The sequence below is a fragment of the Rattus rattus genome, chromosome 15, assembly GCF_011064425.1.
Source record: "Rattus rattus isolate New Zealand chromosome 15, Rrattus_CSIRO_v1, whole genome shotgun sequence".
NCBI classification, from domain to species: Eukaryota; Metazoa; Chordata; class Mammalia; order Rodentia; family Muridae; genus Rattus; species Rattus rattus.
The window spans coordinates 28,877,051-28,894,902 of NC_046168.1; the positions used below are offsets into that span (position 1 = coordinate 28,877,051).

The 17,852-nt window shown below is 46.8% G+C and overlaps 1 non-coding gene across 1 annotated transcript; it reads right to left on the reverse strand.

The window, feature by feature from the left end:
- Positions 1–11,805: 11,805 nt before the first annotated feature.
- LOC116885049 lies at positions 11,806–11,937 on the reverse strand. Its single transcript, XR_004385935.1, has one exon. It is a non-coding gene; the product is annotated as a small nucleolar RNA SNORA17 (small nucleolar RNA).
- Between the last annotated feature and the right edge of the window lie 5,915 nt (positions 11,938–17,852).

Sequence of the window (17,852 nt, forward strand, 5' to 3'; positions counted from 1 at the left end):
TTTTTTTTTCCTCTTGTGTTGAACATCAAAAGTCAGTCTTACCAGCTGGAGCTAGCTTTAAAGTCGAAAGCACAGAAAAGATGAGGATGTGGCCACTTTGTTCTAGACAGTTCTCTTCCAACTTAGCCAGAGTTTCCTATGCTTTGTTGAGTAAGATAAATCACTTTGTTTCTTCCTCACGAGGAGAATGAGAATGGAAACCAGAGCCTCATGCAAGCTAAGCATGAATTCTGTACCCCTGAGCTACATCCTCAGCCCCGTCTCTGGGCCTCCTCCCTGGAGGAGTTTCATGTGGCCCATGTAGGACTCGGAATCACTGTCACCCAAGGTCTTGACCTCTGATGCTCCTGCCCCCATTTCAGATTCTAGGACTACATGTTTGCACCACCATACCTGGACTCAGTCTCTGTTCCTGCAAACTTCTGAGTCTCACTTAGGTGTCTTGCTGCCGAGGTGGCCAGACAATTATTGGGTGGGTGGCCTAGCACATGTTCTTGCTTGTCATTCTGGGATCCTCAAGTGCACACTGGTCTCGGCTGGTCTGCCCCTGCTTTATATGATATCATCCAGGGAACTGGCAGGGCTATGATGTCCAAGGCAGCTTCTCCGGGTGGCTGCCAGTCGCATGGCCGTGAGGCTCCCTGTGGCTAAGACCTCTTCATCGAGTTGTCTCCTTAAGTACTCTGAGAAGCAAACTGTGGAAAGTGCAGTCCTGTAAGAGGCCACGCCCCAATCTGGGCTGTGGCTCTGTTCTGTTTTCTGAGAAGAAGGACATAAAGGCCACCTGCTGAGGAGAATGACAACAAACTTGCAGCTTTACCAGTGAGAAGGGAAAGGCTAGAGCCAAAGCAATCACTTTCTGACCAGCCAGAAGGGTACAAACCCGGATGCCCATCTTATTCAGAGCTAAGTCCTCAGCCTTTTCGGGGCACTGGTGACTCCAGTCTCTTCCCTGCTACCTTTCTCTCTTACTTCCTCCTTCCAGACACCCCATCCGCCTGGCATGCTGCTGAGATTGGCAGGTAAGCTATAACGTGGTTTTGGTGGAGCGATGCTCCTCTGGTGATGAGCTATTTCCATCCCGAACTCACCTTCCTGTTTTAAATTAAAAAGTCTGCGCCCGAGGACAGCAGTAATGAAAATATCATTGCTACTGGGATGAAAAGTAAGCGCTAATGTCTGCTGCCCCTCTCGGCAGCCCGAGCGTTGAATTTCTTTAGTGATTGCCAACAAGGCTGCCACATTCTTCCATAATGTCCTCTCAGATGAGACTAATAAACCACAGGATCCGACACAGGCAGCCAGGGCTGCCCTGCCAGCTGCTCTGGCATCCCCGTACGACTGCAAGAATGAAATTTCATCCTGGTTCTTACTAGCAATCTATTTTCATTAGACAAGACAGCCCCGAAACACTAAAACAAGGGCCCTGCTCTGGGATTCCACTGGTGACAATCAAGTTTGCATTCGGCGCTGGGGAGATGGCTCAGTCAGTAAAGTATGCCTTGCGAACGTGAGGATGAGTTTGAGCCCCGGAACCCATGCAAAAGGTTAGGCTCGGCCACAGCACACATAAGCCCGGCACTGGAGAGATGGGGACAGGCAGATTCCTAGAGCTTGCTGGCCAGCTGGCCTCATCAAGTCAGCAAAGCTCTAGGCCATGGAGAAACCCTCAAACAAAAAGGCTGAGAAGCGTCACTCTGCCTTCACACGAGCACACATGCACCCGCGCACACACGAGCACAGCACTTGATATTTACCCAGCGCCGTCTGCAGTTAGAACCGCCTCCCCCACAGAATTGTGTGCCCCAACTGTGACTTCTAAGTTTTTAAAGACAGTTTATGAGACTCCAGCCCCAGGAGACTGAGCTCAGGGGAACCGATTTCCTTTTTCTCTCGATGTTCTTAGTTCTAGTAAGTTCTCCAGATCCTCACTACTTCAGAAGCAGTGGATAAGCCGGCCACAGCCTTGGAGTCCCTCTCCCTTCTCATTCTCCAGTATACGCTTCATATGCAAATCTGGCCACCTGCACTTATAGCAGCCCAGACAGCTGTGGTCTGTCCTCCTGGAGGATCCGATCAAGCATTGCATGTGATAGACTCCTTCTGAGAAGTTTTCCCTTGAGAGGAGAGCTCTCAATGTCCCCACGTGGACCCATCTAAAGGGTCCTTCCTTTAACTCACTTCCTTGCTGACACAGTATAAAGGCTTGGTTGGATCTGCCTAACGGGTCCCTTGGTAGAGTCAGATGAGGATTTTCTTCTTCTGCACTTCGTAGCTGGTGCCGCGTCCTTCCTGCCTCACATCCCAAGACTTGCCTTGGTCCTTGTTAATGAGGACACTTTTGCTTTGGTTGCTGGTTTAGCCTGAGGCAAGCTCTCACCATATAGCCCTCAAGGGGCTGGAACTCACTGTGTGGAGCCTGCCTCTGCCTTCTGAGTACGGGAATAACTGTGCCACCACAGCTGGCCAGTTTTTGTCTCTTGCATAAAGTGGCCTCCACCAGATGTAAAACTTAGTTTTTCTCTTTATAATTGTTAATTAATCTATAGGGTATTAGTATAAGACTATATGAATCTACTTTTCCTCCACATACACTTCTAATGGTTTTACCATTCGCTGCCAGTATTTTCAATTTATTTTTACCTTCTTGGTTATAAAAATCTTAAAAGTGTACTTCTTTGAATAGCCAAACCATTGATTTTTAAAATAACTTTTTTGTATAAAAGAAGAATACATTTGTTAATCCTGGGGCAGACAGACCACTGTCTCTGACCTGCCCTTTCTTAAGAAATACTTTGGAAAAATAGAGCAAGCCCAAACTGGTTTCCAAACCGTTTCTCCCTAGAAATAAAAAGCACGCACCACCGTGCACTGAGCATGTGCAGTGTGCCAGGAGCTACACAGCCTTTTCCACTCCAGTGCTTCATTTCATCGTCTTGGGACTCGGGTGTTACATTGTTTCTCAAGTAACTAAGACTCTGAGATGTGAAGTAAACAGCACAGTGGAAGTTAAGGTTCCATTAAGCTTTTACAGGACGGCTCAAAAGAAACCACAGCATCGAGGGAAAATAAGTTTCAAGCGGAACATCAAAGGAATACAAACAGACTCTTTTTTAATTACATCTATTTTATTTATGTATTTATTTGTATGATGTTGTGGTGTGCATACCTGTAGTGTGGAGGTCCAGGAATAAGTTGTGAGAGCCAGTTCTTGCTTTCCACCATGTGAGGCCTGGGGCTTGCACAGCACCTGGCTTTTCAGACTTGATGGCAAGGACCTTTGTCTATTGATCCAACTCTCTGATCTTAAAGTGGATTCTTTAAGAGTTATTTCTATTTTTATCACATGTGTAGAGGTGCCCTGAGAGGCCAGAATTCCAGATCTCTTGGAGCTGGAGTTATAAACCACCTAACGTGGGTGCTGGAAACCAAAGTTCACTTACTTTTTTCAAGAGCAGAAAGCACCCTTAAACACTAAACCATCTCTCCAGCCCCTAAAGTTGGTTATCAATATATTTGTTCCTTAGTTGGGAAATGTATTCCTAAGGACAAACACTTTGGGCATCTTGTGCAATAGGCTGGACCCTTCATTTTGGTTCTACTTTGATGGTCATGGCACGGTTTCTGCCCTAGCTGCTGAGGTGTAGTGAGCAGGGTTCTCACACCCAGTGGCAGAATGCGGGTGTTTACAAACCTAACTGTAGTCCAAAGCACACTGGGCGCACTTCATTTCCTACTTACAAGCCATGGACTAGAAGTGTGCCAAAAAATAATCAGGGGTCACATTTAGGGAAAACAGAATCAGAGAAAACATCTTCAGGCAGCGGGCTGCAGGAAGGATGTGTTAGTAGGATTTGCATAGAAGAAAGCTATCTCTGAGCCTGGGATAAGTCAGGGATAAAACACTGTGTAGGGAGATAAAATGAATAGGCTAGAAAAGAGAAGCAGAATCCACTGGTGGAGGTGGAATTGAACTTGAGCCCAAATCCCACCTTCTGGAAAGTCACGGAAGGTGGCCCTACTCATCTAGGGCAGCCGTTCTCAGCATGTGGGTCAGATTTCCTGCACTACAGATATTTACATTACAGTTCAAACTTAGCAAATTATAGTTATGATGTAGCGACAAAGTAACTTTGTGGTTGGGGTCAGCACAACCTGAGAAGCTGTTATTAGAGGGTTGCAGCATTAGGAAGGTTGAGAATGTCTAGGGGCTCTGCAGGCCTGACTGGCTAGGAAGAGTCTGTTGATGCGAAGGACAATTAAGTGGTTGCTTTTCTCTACCCATCCCTCCATAATCTACAAACTGGGCTAAGAGCTGGCAACCATTTGGATGTTTGAGAAAAGGAGTCATTACCTTGGATATTAGGGAGACACTCGGGTGCCTCTGAGGCCAGGGAAACCATATCAGCTACTAACAAGAGGCATAAACTGTGTGGCCCATACAGAGAGCCGCCCCTCCTCAACTGCGGGAAGCTGCCGCTGTAGAAGACTGGGGTGCATTTCAAACTACTTTTCTGTGAAACCTAGAAATCAGGATGAAGAGACAGCTCAGCACTTAAGAGCACTGGCTACTCCTGCAGAGGACCCAGATTGGATTCCCAGCATCCACGTGGTAGCGCACCATAGTCCGTAACTCTGGTTCCAGAGGATCTAGCGCCCTCTTTTGGCCTCCATGGGAACTGCACACACATGGCACACAGCCGTACCTGCAAGTAAAACACTCCTACTCATACAATAAAAATAATAAAATCTCAAAATACATTTTTAAAACATAGAAATCTACTTTTGTGTGTGAAACACCTAGATGAGTAAGTATAGCAAAAAAAAAATTGTCCTTTAAAATATATAGGTCAAGCAAAGCATCTGCAGACTACCAGTTTATAACACGGTTATGAAATAATAAAACAATTTTAGACATTCTATAACATTCCACTGAGTGGAACTTCATGGTGACTGCATAAGAAGTGATGTCTGAGGGCATAACTTTCATAAAACGATAAAAATTTCCATGCTAACTCTTTTTTTAAAAAAAAGATTTATTTATTTATTATATAAGTACGCTGTAGCTGTCTTCAGACACACCAGCAGAGGGCATCAGATCCCATTACAGATGGTTGCGAGTCACCATGTAGTTGCCGGGAATTGAACTCAGGACCTCTGGAAGAGCAGTTAGTGCTCTTAGCCACTAAGCCATCTCTGCATGCTAACTCTTTAACATACCAGTTAATATAAAGATTGGAATCCTGGCCTAGTTCCTGACAACAATAGTAAGCTGCTTTACATTAGAGTTGTGTGCCGGGAAAGACACTGTCTAAGGGACTCGCCCATCTGTGTTCTGTCATTCCTCCTAGAATCCCAAGAACTCATTTAGCCTTATCATCTCAATTTTACATATGAGAACGTTGGTATGTATAAAGCATTGCCAGAGTCCACAAGAAACTTGAAACAATGTTTACATATATACATACACACACACACATATACACACACACTCGCACACATGCACACATGCACACACGCACACCTTTTGAGTAACAAACTTGGACTAAACTCTGGTTTTCCAATTAGTACAAAGGTGATTGTCCCCCTTTGCTGGCAACTCTGTCACTACACTATATGACCTTAGAGGAAAATATCTAAACAAGAATTACATCCTTGAGCACCAAATGTGAACTTACGAAGCTCTGAAGAGACTTGGCACTGACTCTGTCAAGCAGCTGTCTTCTTCAGTGGTTTACAAAAGGGATCTCAGTGTTCCCAAAGTGACGTGTTCAAAAGACACGCAGAGTTACGGGTTCTGGATCGGCACCAGTGCCCTCTCTTCCCCGTGGGTTCCAGAATCTCAGCCAGAGACTCTTTTAACAACGTCCAACCAGATGATGCTTGGATCGGACAAGCCTAGGAAGAACGGGAACGGCATCGTGCCCCTCCACCCCCTTAGAGTATCAAGAACCTTAAGGATCTTCTGGGCCACTTTGTGATGTGCCTTTTCCTGACATCATTGATGTCCCTTAGACAATGCTCAGTGCGTTAGCTTTCCTCCGTTCTAACAAAATACCTTCAATAACCAACGGTAAAAAGGAAAAGGCTTATTTTGTTTCGTGATTCAGAGATTCTGGTTCATAGCACTCGGTCCTGTTGCCCCGGACATCATACAGGAAACTTGTCACCTGACGGCAGCCAAGAAGCGAAAGGAAAGAAGGGACTGTATTCCGACATCTCACTTACGTGTACATCTCCAGGGACCAAACTTCCTCCCACGAGTGCCACAGGCTGGTGCCCAAGTTGGCGACATGCGGTCTTTGGGGAACAGACAAGTCAGCTGGTCTCTGTCATTCCTTTGAAAGCCACATTAAATCGAATGTTTTCAATGGGGGTTTTGGTAGGGAGTGATGATTTGGGGAAGCATTCAACCAAAACTTATCCCAACTGCCTTTACCCTTTCTAAACTCGGTAAGAGAAGAAGCTGATCATGAGACAATAGCCTCGTTATAGAATCAGCACAGAATACACCCAAATGCCTCTACCACCTGACAGTAGGTGGGCAGGGATCTAGGCACCCAGGGCCTCTATTTGCAGTCACTTTGAAACTTAAATGCTATTTCAAACTTTTAGAATCCGCAGGGATCTACAAGCCTAACCTTTTACCACCGCGTTTTTTGCTATGCTGTCACGCACGTTGGAGTCAGAGTGTGCAACCAGCCTGCCTCACACAGTTCTCCCTAACTCTGAGCGTGATTCACACCGTGATTTGCCATGATTCCCAATCCTCCTGTCAGGAGAAAGAACAGAGTGTACAGGCATTAAATCAGACTCTTGACTAATAGAACTGGCAAGGCTAGAAAAAAAAAAAAAAACCCTAAGAACACTCCATTGTGAACTTGGGGCCTCAACAGGGAAAGCAGGTCCTAGAAGCCAGAGATCAAATCCTTGTCACGGAAGAATTAGTTGGAAGAGCAGTAAGACCAGTAGGGACAGTTGATTGCATTAAGTGTGAGGTAGAGTTAAAGGCTCATGCAAAGGTCTGAAACTCATCTAACACAGCAGACAGGGCTACTAGTCCGCAGTGATGAGCAGCTAGTAAGAGAACTAGTAAGAGAAATGGTCAGAAGCAGATAGACCAGGAATATTAAAATGTAATTTCCTAATCGATGCTTTTTATTTAAGACATCTCACTATTTAAGGTTTTATTGTGGCTCGGCCTGGAAGGGGACACCTTTAATCCCAGCACTCTTGAGGCAGAGGCTGGCAAAGCTCCAGGAAATTGAGGCCAGCTTAGTCTTAATAGTGAGACACATCACACACAAGGGGGAAGAGACGGTCGTTCTGTAAGGCATACCTTCCAATGTTTGGTCTCTTAAGTACATTACATACAGAGAATTTGAAATTCTAACTTGTCAGCATATTCATAAAAACAACATACTTATGGCTCTTTAAACAGAGTAGATGTGTTTCTACAACAGAAAATCGATCCGCATAGCCCTTCTCTACTGACATTATAGTTTTCAAAAACAGGTTTTTTTTTTTCATAGTTCTAGGTGGGAAGGAAAAAATAAACACACACATATACTGTTGTAGAATTGGTTCATTGCTTGTATTATGTTAATTGGGGGGGGTCCCTCCCACTAGCTGGGCAGGGAGGCAGAGGTGGGACTTTTAGGATTCTCCCAGGAGAGGAGAAAGCAGAATCACCATGCCAGAAAAGGAATAAGATCCAGGCTTGAAGCTGCAGAAGAGAAAGCACACAGTGGTGTGCCCCACCCCTACCGGGTCTATGGTAGTGAAAGTTTTAGAGTGGCTCAGCTACTAAGCTGATTACGGCATATTAAATACAAGGCTGCATGCCTCTCTCTCTCTCTCTCTCCCTCTCTCTCTCTCTCTCTCTCTCTCTTTCTCTCTCTCTCTGTGTGTGTGTGTGTGTGTGTGTGTGTGTGTGTGTGTGTGTTTCATTCAAGAATTCAGAGCAGGTGTTAGAGCCAATTAATCACACACACACACACACACACACACACACACACACACACACACACACACCCCTCTTTGTCTCTCCATCCCAGCTACCACTTCCAATGACCTGTGCATTCCATTCTTCCTACGTGGTCCATTCTGCAGGCTCTCGGTCATGTGCCTGGCAAAGTCTGGCCCCTGCATTGCAGCCCAGCTGCTCGGGCTGTAGGTGTTTCCTTCTTGCTTCATCCCAAGTATGACATTCAATGGCCTCTCCAACCTAACACTAAAGACTCTCACCCCTTCTCTTCTGCTGGTCACCACATAACCTGCGTTTTACATGATTTCATCACATATCCGTAAGTGTTTCGGGATACAGTTATCTTCTGGTGGATTCAATCACCTGCCACCCGCACTTCAAGACCCTTCTGTCTATCACCAGATCTCTACTTCCTCCCAGCAAAATGGCCCATCTCTTCAGATCCAAAGCATTCTGTTTGTATTATATATTTACTAATCTAACAGCCACCCTCAAGATCTCCAGCGGGAGAAATCTGGCTTACCTTCAGTATCTAGCATGGGTTAAAGAAATATGGCTTTTGTACCTTAGAACTCTAACACAGTTCGAATCGAGGACCATCTGAGCCGTCCTTCCCCCTGTCTGTGATACCGTGCTTTGTGGTGTCTACTCCACCAAACTGTAAACTTCATGAGATCCAGATCTGTCTATGTCTTTACTGGTGGCACTAGGCTGCCCAGTTGTAAACAGAAAATCTTTAATTTCTTCAAAAGTTTGAGGAACAGGAATAAGATGCTCAAAGAGGGTCCAGTACACAGCAAAGCTGAAGGAAAGAAGGGCCTGTAAAGGTTTGTGTTGATGAATCGATGAAACAAGAGCTCCTCCTAGGACTGAGAAAATGGGACTCGAGTTTCTCTTTCCATTGCTTGGGAAGATTGTTCATAATCTTCTTCTTTTTAATTAAAACTGGATCTTACTGTACAGCTCAGCCTATCCCGGAACTCACTGTGTAGACCAAGCAAACCTCAAACTCACCGAGATCCCCCTGAACGCTGAGGTTAAAGGTATGTACCACTCAGCCTGGTTTGGTTGTGCATACTCTTAAGCACTAAATTACATAAGAATAAATTTGGGGCTGAAGAGAAGTCTTGGTGGTTAAGAGCACTTGTTGCCTTTGCAGGGAACCTGGGGTCTCTCCCAGGTTTACAACCATCCAGAACTCTTGTTGCAGGATCTGACACCCTCTTCTGACCTCTGCAGGCACCAGGCATGTAGAGTACATATATACATAGGCAAAACTCATACACATAAAATAAGATAAATAAATCTAAAAACGACTGTTTAAGAATACACTGAAAGCAAGAGGCACACAATAGGGAGTCCACTTATTAGTAAAGTAAATCTTTTCTACACTTTGGTCCTTTTAAATACTTTAGATTTTGCCAGTTAAAGGCCAGAGGGGTCTCCCACATTGAGCAACATAGACTAATAAACTTACACTTCCATTTGGAATAACTAAAAATACTAGTTAGTGAGACCTTGACTACCACACGCCAAAGGAGAAGTACCTCAGAGGGGCGAATGGTAGGCCTCCAGGCGCCCTGGCACCTTAGGGAGGGTCCACTCAGGGTGCAGAGAGAGTTAAGCGAGGCAAAGAACAGAGATCTCTGAAGCAGGCAGGGTCAGAGCTGGGACTCTTGGACTAAGGCAGCTTGAGTTCACAGACCAGGGGTCTCATCGCTGCGACCAAATGTTTAATAAGGAGCAACATTTTGGCTCTCAGTTTAAGGGTACAGCACATCACAGCAGGAAATCCCAACAGCAAGAATCTCCCTTTGTGGCAGCAGGAACATGAGTTGTTCGCTCACTCAATCTGGGCAGATCAGGAAGTTGAGCTACTCTTACTGACAAGATGGACAAGATGTGTCTTACTGACACAAATCATGTGTCAAAGCAAACTGCTCTCCCTTTCGCTGTATTTTATCAGGCATTTGGTCCCAGCGATGAGAAAGGTGGAGAAAACTTGCTAAAGAGGATTGGAGACATTGCTTTGATGGCCCAACCCTATGGTTGCAGGCTTAGGCACTGGCTTACAGGATGCAGGGAACCACATGGGTGCAGGCTTTGCCTTACATCCCCGCTGACTTCCTGTTCAGTCTGTTTCCTCCAGATAGGCTCTACCTTCTAAAGATCCCAAAACTTCCGAAACAGCAGCACGATCTGGGGACCCAGTGCCCAGGCGTCTGAGCCTGGGGAACATGCAAACCATAACAACGCAGAGGGAGTGGAGAACAACGCAAACAACATCTCCCCGGAGCCTTCAGTCAGTGCTGACCCAGCCATGGAAATGGCACAAGGGCAGGCAAACAACTGCGTGGAAAGATTGGAGACAGCGATACCCATATGGGCCTTGACCCATTAGGCCAGGTGAAAAGGCTCACTATTTGCAGTTATTAACTAAAGTATCCAGAATGCCACAACAGTAGGAAAAATTTACCCTGGACTCACCTAAACTCTAGGCTCACCTAAACAAAGCTTGATTGCATGTCCCCAAAGGAGCAAAGCCTTTCTAGGAAACTCAATTCTATTCCAAAAGGCAGTGAAAGGATCCTTATAGGGACACACACACACACACACACACAGAGAGAGAGAGAGAGAGAGAGAGAGAGAGAGAGAGAGAGAGAGAGAGAGAGAGTAAAATGTGCAGTACCTGACATCTCACCAGGGGAGCAGTAACCTATACCACCTGTGGTATCGGGTCCTTTTGTTCATTGCTGTGATCAAATAAATACCCGATGTGAAGAAACTTAAAAAAAAAAATACTTATTTGGCTTAAAGTTCAAGGGGATGCTGCCCAGTGGCAAGGGAGACGTAGTGGCAGAAGCATGGGGCAGCTGGTCAACTTGCATTTGCAGTAAAGAAGTGGAGAGGACAGGAAGTGGGGCTGAGCTAAAGCAAGAACTCCCTCAGCTGGGAACAAAGTGCTCCAAACATATGAGCCTACGGAGGACACTTCACATTTAAACTCCCGACATTCGGGGACATAACAAGATACTGTGTCCCAAAAAAGAAATATTAATACCAAAAAATGCTGTTCTCTCGAGTGTGGCAGCCAGTGAGGGACAGGGCCAGTTCTCCCGCTCTCATGACCCTGGGGCCAGCTCTCCCACCTGCAATAGGTTGCAAGGAATGAAGCAGGAGAAGGGCGTCCCTCCTCCATACCACTGCACAGGAGACAAGTGGCAGGACCAGCTCTCCCATGTTTATACCCTTGGGCCAGCTCACTTGCAACTCCCATGATGTGCTGAACCTGCTCTCCCAAGTACTGAAGCTGCCTAGGGCGGGGTCAGCTCTTTTGCTCTCAGGGCCAGCTTTCCCATGATGCCTAGGCAAGGGGTGGAGCCAGTTCTGCCCAGCTCTCAGACATCAACATGTCCACCAGCGACCACTCACCTGGCCTTTGGTGATAACAGGCTTCTGCTGCTGCTGCTGCTGCTGCTGCTGGGTCACAGACCCAGCCATGGCCCCAATGGCAGCACAGGTCAGGATTCCACCACGGTGTACCAGGAGGCATCACCAGCTATTTACATCAGGCTGAGCCTCACTCTCCTCGAGTCTCTAATTCAGCCTCTCTTCACTGGACCCACATCCTTCCGTTTCTCTTGCACTTCTCCACCATTTGCTTCTCAGGGGCTCTGAGTGTCCGGGTTGCCTCAGGAGTGGCCTCAGGCCCATGTATTGTGGCACCTGGCAGGGATCATTCCGAGCATGGTCTGCCCTCTCCCCAGGTCTGCACAGCACCGGACTGGTAGCCGTCTCGGGCTTGCTTTTTTTCAGGGAGCGTTAGTCTACTTATCGTTCCGAAGGTCACAGGTCAGAACGCTGAGTGTAGACACAGCCTCTTTCCTCTCTGCCGCCGACTGATGCACACATGACAAGGCGGTGACACCTGCAACTCCTCCAGGGGCTGGGAAGCACGATGTTTCTTTTCTGTGAGCCGTTCTCTCACATAAACATATTTTGGTTTTGGTGTGTTGGTTTTGTTTTCAAGACAGGTTTCCCTGAGTCGTCTTGACTGTCCTAGCGCTTACTCTGTAGACCAGGCTGGCCTCCAAGTCAGAGATCAGTCCACTTCCGACTCGCACGTGCTGGATTAAAGGTGTGCGCCACCACCACCTGGCATCCCTGACTTTTAACCTTAGAATAACTTTGAAAAGCAGTTTCTTCTATTCCGTAGTGTGGGTGATGGGGAGCAGGGTGGGGGGTGGCTAAGATAGGGCCTCACTCTGTAGCCAAGACTAGCCTGGCACTTTTCATGTAAACCCAGAATGGTCTCAGTGTGTGGCAATTCTTTTACCTCAGACTCCAGACTGCTAAAATTATAAGCTAGAACTACTGTGGTTACTTTGTGTTTCTTTCCAATGACAAGTATTTTTGTTGTTGTTGTTGTTGTTTTTAAATAAGGTAGGTGGGAAGGAAGAGAAGAAAGGATGGAGGAAGAAAGAAAGGGAGGGGAGAGGAAGGGGAGAGGAAATGAGATGCAGTAATTCTGGCTGGGTTAGCTTCAGGCTGGGCTGCGGTTACTGGCGAGGTGAGGACTGTGGTGTAACTGCAGAGTGACTGAGAGTGGTGAGGTAGAAAGGCAATGTCTCCCTTGGCCCCTCCTGTCTGAAATGTACACGATTTCACCTACCACGTGAAATTGCCTCTGCTTCTTTCTCTAGCTTGCTGGCTTCCTGAGACTAGGAGCAGGAAGGCACTGATGTGCTTTGCCTCAACTTGCCCACTGGACACTGGAGTTGCCCACTGTTGGGCTGACCGTACAAGTAGAGTCATTTCTGACATTCAGTTTTATTTCACAGCCAACCGTTTCCTAACAACCTCCATCTGAAAATGTTCAAACCAACAGAAAAACCAAACTGTTACGAATAACATTACACACTGTTCATCTGGATCCATGAGCGAACGTCCAGCCACATTTTCTACCCGTTGTGCACTGGTTTTCCTGAACTACTGAGAAATAAATTACAACCATCATGGTAATTTTGTCCAAGGTACCTCTAGGTGACATGACCCTAGAGCAAGAACATGCTCGTAAAATGTTGACAAGAAGTCTAATATCAATGTGACATTTTCTCTCGTGCACATGCATACACACAATGGTCAGTATCCAGATGTTCCCAGTTATCCAGAGCCCCTCAGTTATCCAGAGCCCCTCAGTTATCCAGAGCCCCTCAGTTATCCAGAGCCCCTCAGTTATCCAGACTTTCTCAATTGCCTCCATTTTTCAGAATGGCTTTGTTTTCTTTGCAGACTCTGGACTCAGTCAAGGATTAAACAAATCACTGTCGGGTTTTTAAGAACTTTCAGCCCACACTAAGTGTGGGTGTCTGAATTGGTAACTCAAAGAATTTAGTAAATGTCAGATAAATGAAAGCTTGGTTCTGCACTTAATCCAAAAGTAACAATCTATCAGTAAAGCCTTGAGCTGCAGACATGCTACTCCAAGGGCTGGAAGCCTTGTCACCAGGTCTGAATTAGGGCTGTAACTCACTCAGAAATGATGTAAGAATCACCCGCTTCCTTTATAAATGCTGTTTGCTGGGAGCTTGTGGGTGATATGGGAAAGACATCTGCTTACAAAACTTCTCATCATGTACATAGGCACGGAGAGCATTGTTTCCAGAGAAGAAGTATCTCGACGAATACCCATCTTGAGTATGTACGGTACTAGCACCCTGGTTCCTGGTCAGTGAGGCGTGAGCACACAGCTCTGGTTGCTACAGCCTTGAGCCTCTCCTGACACGATGCCTTTCAAGATGCACTGTAAACGCACGTCTTGGCATCCTCAGAACCACAGAGACTCAGAGCCATGCGTGGATGAGGATTGTGTCTTCCCTACCCAGACAGCGATCCCTGTCCCGACTTCCCCTTTAATGACCTGACTGTGCATATCTCAGTTCATTTAGACTTTGGACTAAATAGTTCAGGGTCCATCTGTTTAGAAACAGGAGCGCCTGTGTCTTGGCTTTGCTACTGGAGAGCGAATTGTGAGCATAGCCACACTGGCAAAGTACTCACAACCATGTGCTGTATTCAGTTAAGGAGACCGCATCATCTGCCACAAATCTGCTGCTAGACAGCTGCAAGTCACTGACTGTCACTTTTCACACGTCCTTGCTCTCTCCAGGAACACTGTCATTCGTTCCCTCCAGCTCCAGATGTTCTCCAGAACAAACGAGAAAGCCCAGCACATAGGCCAGCCTGCAAGTCCTCCTCCCTGCACTGCAGATCGCCACCCCGGCAGAGATTCTGTTTTATCCTCACAGTCTACAAATAGTTTGTCTTTTAAAATGTGGCTTCAATTTGGTCATATTAGTGCACTCCAAGGAGCAGATTTCGTCTAGGCCTTGGCTTCAGGGTCTTATCCAGCTTGAGAAAATGACCATTTTTTGGGGTTGGGGATTTAGCTCAGTGATAGAGCGCTTGCCTAGGAAGCGCAAGGCCCTGGGTTCGGTCCCCAGCTCCGAAAAAAAAGAACCAAAAAAAAAGAAAGAAAGAAAGAAAGAAAATGACCATTTTTGAGGAAATAAAGACCTTGCTGTGGTTCCTAGTGAGATTTCACACAACTAGTATTTGTCTTGAATATCTGCCCACTGGGTGCTTTGAAGGCTGTTACTCCCTTCAAGAGGATTCTATGGCCATGTTCAGCTTCACCTCAGCCACTGGCTTAATTGGTGAGAACATTATGGAAGTTCTGCCTACAAGTTACTCTGACTAGAAATGTTCCCACAACCTAAGCCTCAGAGGTTCCACACAGCCATGCACTCACCCGTTGACTTAAGTTCCTGAACATCTATTGTGACCAGAACTGGACTGCAGCACCAGTTCCTCAAAGATGAAGATGAATGGAGGGCCCTTACCCTGTTTCCATTGCCAGATGCTGGGATGGTAACTTTGCTGACCCAACTGATCAAGAAACATGCAGGGCATGAGTGGGCCATGCCTTTGGATGTGTGTCTGCAAGAGAATTTGTTGACTTGGGAAGGCTCACCAGGAGCAAGCAGCAGCCCATGGTTGAGTCCCTAACTGAACAAAAGAAAGGAGGAGGAAGCCCGGCATTCCCTTCTCTCTGCTCTCCAGATCACTGAGAATGAGCAAGCAGCCACACATTACCCCTGTCACAACTGCCAACTGCCTTTTGCATCATGGCAGACTGTCCCCTCAAAGCCAAACACACGCAAAGGGAAACTTCTTCTATGGGTGTTTCTCATTGCGTATTGGTCACCAAGACAAGAAAACACTCAGATGCTCATGCCATTCTGCTTAGCAAGTCCACTAGGGGTGAGAGGGCTCCTTAGGCTGGCCTGTAATAGCTGCTTTCTTTGACCAGCGATGTGTGAACACTTCGGACAGGATTTAACACACTCACCTCAGAGTGACAGATTCACAAAGTTCATCCCTGGCTTGTGCACACAGGAAACAGGTTCTGGGAAGAGCTTCTTGGTGGAGCTGCCTATAAACTGTGCAGGGAGCTCAAGAGATGCTGCTGCCAGGCAGGCTGCCTGGTGCCTGGGGGTGTGGCTGCCCGAGTCGGCGAGTTTCCATAAATAGACCCATGCTCCTGTGAGTGACCACATCAGATTTACTGGCACAAGCTGCATTTGGCGGAACCATTTCTTTGGTCTGTCATCAGAACCCTGTGTAGAGTGAAGAGATACACATTCACAGCTCCCCAGGAAAAGTCCCTCGACAAAAGAACGTACTGAAACAAGAGCAGTGCAGCCGAGCCTGCAGCCTCGGCAGAAGCCGTTCAGACTGCTCTGTGACAGAAGGAGGGACGCCGATGTTGATAATGAGGAGTCAGAGAAGGCCTTGCAGGGGTTGAAGTGAAATCCTAGATACCACCAAGAAGACAAGGACTGGGGGTAGGAGGGAAAGTGGGGCTTTTCCCTTCTCAAAAGAGAAGGGGAAGATGGAATGGGGGAGGACTTGCATAAATGAGTACTGGGAGGAAAAGAAGGGTTGATACTGGGTTGTAAAGTGAATAAATATATTTTTAAAGTTGTAATTCAAATACATGCATTCAGCTCAGACTCCATAAATATTAATGTAGTTTGTTCTACGATGGTCACCTGTTCTTTACAAGAAACCTCAGGAAGGAGGCAACAACAACAAAAAAAAAATTAACTCTTGAAACCAAAAAGGAGGAAGGAGAGAAGGAGGAAGATGAGGAGAAATAGGAGAAGGAGAAGGAGGAGAAGGAGGAAGAGGAGGAGAAGGAGAAGGAGGGGAAGGGGAAGGAGGAGGAGGAGAAGGAGAAGGAGAAGGAGAAGGAGAAGGAGAAGGAGAAGGAGAAGGAGAAGACAATGACCACAAAGGATGGTGACTGGGAAGTAGAAGGTTCAGGGGCAATAGCTCATACAGAACACAGACGCTTAAACAAGTATGGCACTGAGCTTGCCAACAGCAAGTTCCCTGTGGGGTATGAACAGGAAACCTATGGGGAGAAGTTAGAAAGAGAACCAGGCTGGCCTTGAACTCATGACCCTCTTGCCTTAGCCTGCCAAGTGCTGAGGTTGCATGTTTATGCCAGCTAAAGGGAACACTTTTGAATGTGATTCCTAGGCCCTACCCACTGACTGAGCATCCTGTAGTACACCCCAGAAAACTGTACCCAGTTAGCCCAGAGACCCAGTGAGCCCAGCATGAAAACCAGGAACTGGCAATAAGGAGCCTGGGACAATTTAGAGCAGAAATGCAAGGTAACCCAATTTGTTTTTAAGGAACACCATTTGGGATAGAATGAGAAAGGAAACGGAGCAGACAGAGGCTGCAAAAGAGATCAATCTGTCTTAAGAAGAGATGATAAATGGAACGATTGGGGCAGAAAAGACGGGTGAGTGCACGGGATATTTCCAAGATAGAAGCAAAAGGCTTTGGTGAGCGATGGGATGTGGGTGACAGAGAGAAAGATCCTGAAGTTGCTACCTTGGGCTCTCATGTGATTGAGACCACTTGGGATGGGAGGAGGGTAGGGGGAGGAACACGAATGCAAGACACAGCTGCACTTGCAGGCAGGTAAGGAGATTCCTCAACTGCATGTGTCTTGAACAGCAACTGGACGTGGATGGGGTGTCAGATGTGGGTCCTGAGTGGAGGCATGGTGACTGGTGAGTAATGGAGAGAGTGCAGAAGAGGAGTGGTTTATGCTGGGGCAAGCTGCCAACTTCAGACACGGAGACCCAGAAGGAATGACTAAATGAAAGGGAACACAGTGTGGAATAGAGGTGGTTTGTGCTGCAGGAATTTCAAGGACAGAATGACAGTGCCCAGCAGCTGAGAGATGGGGTGAGAGAGAAGGCTGAGTTAGGAAAGAAAGCACTGTGATATAAACATGACGATCAGAGTTCAGTCCCTAGGCGAATTTAGAAAGCTGGTTGGGTGGTGCACTCTTGAAATCCCAACATCGAGGAAGCAGAGGTGTGCAGAGTCCCTGGGCTCACTTACCAACGGTCCAGCCTAATCGGTAAGGCCCTGGTTCAGCTGAGCTATTCTGTCCCAGAAAGGCAGTTAGCAATTAAAGAAGACACCCAAGTCTGACCTCTGATGTTCACCCATTCACACATGTGCACCTGTTCACACGCGTGTGCTTGCACAAGCATGCACGCCCGAAAGGGTAGTCAGATAGAAGACTGGAGCCCTCATCAGATCTGTCACTTTTAGGCTACGTCCAATCTGAGGAAGGTTCTCTGGACAGCTCTCAGAGCCCACTAGGTTAAGAAGTGGATCAGAGGCCTAGATCAAAGCGAGGTAGCAACTGCAGTCAACTTTAACACCTCATGAAGAAAAGCGCCTGGGTTGCAGCCAGAGGAACAGCACAGGG